Source organism: Bos mutus, chromosome 4 (genome assembly GCF_027580195.1).
Source record: "Bos mutus isolate GX-2022 chromosome 4, NWIPB_WYAK_1.1, whole genome shotgun sequence".
In the NCBI taxonomy this organism is placed as follows: Eukaryota; Metazoa; Chordata; class Mammalia; order Artiodactyla; family Bovidae; genus Bos; species Bos mutus.
The window spans coordinates 22,205,872-22,210,965 of record NC_091620.1 but is presented as its reverse complement, the minus strand read 5'-3'; positions in this window follow the sequence as shown (position 1 = coordinate 22,210,965).

The window sequence follows — 5,094 nt, the reverse complement described above, 5'->3', positions numbered from 1 at the left end:
TCAAATCCGAGTCTCCTGCATTGCAGGCAGATTCTTAACTGACTGAGCTATGAGGGAGGCTTGCCAACAATCTGTGGTGATCTTTGACTTGTAGATACACACTCCAATCCCTGCCCCATCAATACGCGACATTCTTCCTCAAGTGTCTGCATCTGTTTTCTTATAACTTCAGTCATTGGATTATAGTTCAGTCTAATCCATTATGCCTTTATCTCGCTCTCTTTTTTTTGTTTTACTTTTTAAAAAATTATAGTTAACTTACAATGTTGTGTTAGCTTCAGGTATACAGCAAAGTGATTCAGTTTCATATATGTATATGGACATATATATTCGATCATAGAATATTATAAGACATTGAATATAGTCCTCTGTGCTATACTGTGCTATACAGCAAGTACTTGTTTTTTATCTATTTTTACACAGAGTAGTGTTGTGTACATTAATCCTCAACTCCTAATTTGTCTCCTCCCATCCCACTATCCCCTCTGGTAACCAGAAGTTTGTTTTGTATATCTGTAAGTCTATACTCTGTATTGTAAATAAAATCTATTTCTATATTCTGTTTTGTAAATTAGTTATTTTATATAATTATGACTAAACTAATTATATCTGCAAAAGTTCTATTTCCAAATAAGATCACACACTGAGGGCTTGGGTGAGCATGAGCTTTTGGGGGATTCTGTACAACTCAGGACATACATCACATAAAACTGTGAAAATTAAATAATGAGAAAACCCATGTAAAGGGCATAGTAAATACTCAAAAATAATCCATTATTGTAATCAATAAAATTATTCGTGAATTTATATCAGCAAAGTAATAATTCACAAATAGTTCTTTTACTGAATGAAAATGAGTTATTTTAAATTAGGTCAGTTTATTTTGAAAGTGTTGATATATAAAGAGTAACTTCAGCCATTTCTCACAAGAAAAGCAATCCAATATGTAAATCACATCAATTTAGTCAACACGTGCAATAAATTAAAAATTAATTTTAGGAATAGGTGAGGGTTCTCGCTCTAGGTAAAATGAAGTAAGCATATTCTATCTGACTCTCCCACTGAATACAGCTTTCAAACATGAAATAGTAATGTGAGGAAGTTATTTCAGGTCTCTGAAGAGTAAATAGTAGCAGGTATAAGGCACGACTGAGCGACTGAACTGAAGAAATGAGTTATCAAGCTATGAAAAGACATGGGGCGGGGGTGTGGGGGAGATGTAGAACACTCTTATATGTGTTCAGTTCAGTTCAGTCGCTCAGTTGTGTCTGACTCTTTGTGACCCCATGAATCGCAGCACACCAGGCCTCCCTGTCCATCACCAAGTCCTGGAGTTCACTCAGACTCACGTCCATCAAGTCGGTGATGCCATCCAGCCATCTCATCCTCTGTCGTTCCCTTCTCTTCCTGCCCCCAATCCCTCCCAGCATCAGAGTCTTTTCCAATGAGTCAACTCTTCGCATGAGGTGGCCAAAGTATTGGAGTTTCAGCTTTAGCATCAGTTCTTACAATGAACACCTAGGACTGATCTCCTTTAGAATGGACTGGTTGGATCTCCTTGCAGTCCAAGGGACTCTCAAGAGTCTTCTCCAACACCACAGTTCAAAAGCATCAATTCTTCGGTGCTCAGCTTTCTTCACAGTCCAACTGTCACATCCATACAGGACCACTGGAAAAACCATAGCCTTGACTAGACAGACCTTTGTTGGCAAAGTAATGTCTCTGCTTTTTAATATGCTATCTAGGTTGGTCATAACTTTCCTTCCAAGGAGTAAGCATCTTTTAATTTCATGGCTGCAATCGCCATCTGCAGTGATTTTATTTTGGAGCCCCCAAAAGTAAAGTCTGACACTGTTTTCCATCTATTTGCCATGAAGTGATGGGACCAGATGCCACGATCTTAGTTTTCTAAATGTTGAGCTTTAAGCCATTACTAAATAAAAGAAGCCAAATCTGAAAATCTGTATGATTCCAACTATAAGACATTTTGGAAAAGCAAAAACTTTAGAAACAGTAAAAAGATCAGTGGTGGCCAGGGACTAGGAAGGAGGTCGGGGTGAGTAAGCAAACCACAGGGGATTCCTAGGGCAATGAAACAATTCTGTATGATATTGTAATGATGAGCACATAATATTATATATTTTTCAAAACCCATAGAATGTACAACACCAAGAGTCAACCGTGATGTAAACCATGGACTTCAGTGGATAATGATGTGTCAAAACAGATTCACTGATTGTAACAAATGCACCACTCTGGCGTGGGGGAAGGGTGTTGATAGAAGGAGAAGCATAAAACTCTTGTACTTTCTGCTCAATTCTGCTGTGAACCTACGACTTCTCTAAAAAAGAAAGTCTACTTAAGAAAAAAAGAACTCAGTGGATGAGTTCAGTGGCAGAATGGAGTAGATGACAGAGGAAAGATAAAGTGAACTTGAAAAACAGAAGTAATCCAATCTCAAACAGATAAATAAAAAGATTTTTAAAAAATGAATAGACAAAAATACCACAGTAATGCTGTCCCTTTACAAAAAAAAAAAAAAAAAAGCTGACGAGCTGGTAAAAGCTGTCAGGATCTTTTTTTTTTTTTTTTTGCAAAACTCTGCTGTCTAGTAAAAATTTACAACCAGGGGAAAGCTTGATAAGGAAAGAAGCTGTTGCTTTGCAGTAAGATACAGCTATGGTGAGTCAAATTGCTACCTACCATGCCCTGTACCCCATGTGTGGTGCCAGTTGTGAGGATTGTACCCACATTCCTAGTACAGGATGCTAGTGGCCAGAGGGAGCAATGCAGAATTTCTCAAAGAATTTTCTAGGAATTTTGGCTGTTGAGTTTCAGCCTGTCTAGTGGCTCCCTGAAGGGCTTGTCTTTATTTTGCTGGATTCAAAGCATTTCTAGTGATAAGGTGGCTAATCAGGAGGCTTTTGCTATGTGCATTTCAAGGCAGAAATATTGGCTGTAGCAGCCATGGGCTAGGGATAATAGTAACAAACAATTAACAATTAATGTCTCATCCACAGGGGAAAATAAAGAAATTAATAGACCCTGTCCATGAGGACACCTAGGCATTTAGACTTACTAGGTACAGACATGGAGAAGGCAATGGCAACCCACTCCAGTACTCTTGCCTGGAAAATCCCATGGACAGAGGAGCCTGGTAGGCTGAAGTCCATGGGGTCGAGAAGAGTCGGACACGACTGGGCCACTTCACTTTCACTTTTCACTTTCATGCTTTGGAGAAGGAAATGGCAACCCACTCCAGTATTCTTACCTGGAGAATCCCAGGGACAGGGGAGCCTGGTGGGCTGCTGTCAACGGGGTTGCAGAGTCGGACACGACTGAAGCGACTTAGCAGCAGCAGCAGCAGCAGCAGGAGGTATAGACATTAAACCAACTCCCTTCAATAGGCTCAAAGAGCTAAAGGGACAAGCAACAAACAAACCAAGAAGCCAAGGAAACAACAGATTGGGAAAAACGATATTTAGGGGTAAGGGAATTTTTAAAGGCTCCTGTGCATACCACGGAATCAGATATACATAGTGTCAATACTGCGTATGTGCTAAAGATAAAAAAGGCCTGAAAAGACTCCAGGCTTTCATCTCTGATTGGCCTTCAGGCTCTGAGCAAGCTTTGAGTGAAGGTTGAGGCAAAATTGTAAGCAACCTGGCTAAGAACTGAAGGAGTGCTGCAACACAGAACTAATCTGCAAAGACTAAGAGAGTATTTTTTTATCTTTTCTTTTTCTTCCAAACATTGAAAGAAACACTGTTAAAACAACAGGTGACCCCAAAGTTAATGGAACACAGATTTCTTCACATAACAAATAATACAAACTTCACCAAAATTGTCTGGGAAGTCACAAAACAAGCAAACAGCAACAGCCAACAAGTAGCAGCAAAAACAAACCCTTGGGAGGAGGAAAATCTCATTTCCAGAGTTGCCACATGTTAATATTAAAAATCTCCAGATCTAAACGAACCAAAAGAATTCAAAACATGTGACTAAACATGGAAGCATGGCTCATCTACAGGGGAGAAAAAAGAAATTAATAGACTGTCCATGAGGACACATAGGCATTTAGATTCACTAGACATAGACATTAAATCAACTCTCTTAAATCTGCTCAAACCAAAGGAAATCATGGAGAAAGAACTATAGGAACCAGGAGAATGTGTCTCACCAAATACAGAATATTAGTAGAAATTATAGAAATGAAAAAAATAGAAATTTTAAAGATTAAAAGTACAGGTAGATCAATTGACATCCAGTTTAAGAAGTCAAAGTGTTAGTCACCGAGTCGTGTTCAATTCTTTGTGATCCCCATGGACTGTAGCCCACCAGGCTCCTCTGTCCATGGGATTCTCCAGGCAATAATACTGGAGTGGGTTGCCATTCTGTTCTCTAGTGGATCTTCCCAACTGAGGGATCAAACCCAGGTCTCCTGCACTGCAGGCAGATTCTTTACCATCGGAGCCACCAGGGAGAGTCAAATTGTCAAATCCCCAAGACAAAGAGAGAATCTAGAAAGCAGCAAGATAAAGTGACTCATCACATACAGGAAACATTGTGTGCAATTCATAGCCCATTTTTCTGTGGAAACTGGAAGCCAGAAGGCAGTTGGATGACATATTTACCTTTTTTTTTTTTTTTTGCCATACCAGGTGGCATGTGGGATCTGAATTCCCAGGCCAGGAATTGAACCTGTAGCCTGCAGTGCCAGGGTGAAATATTTAATGGGCTGAAAGAAAAGAATTTCACCAATAATTCAATGTCTAGCAAAACCATCCTTTAAAAAAAGAAATTAGCACATTGCCAGATAAAGACAGAGGGAGCTTATTACTAGTAGACCTGCACTATAAGTCATGCTGAAGGGAGTCCTCCAGGCTACAAGATAAAGGGATACTTGAAACCATATGAAGAAATAAACAACACAACAGTAAATGTATCTACATATTAAACAGATAAATATAAAAACCAGTAGAATTGCATGTTTTGTTTATAACTTCTCTTTTTTTCTGCCTGACTGTAAGATAATTAAAACATAATTATATATGCCATGTTAATTGATCCCTGGTGTATAAAGATGTAAAAATA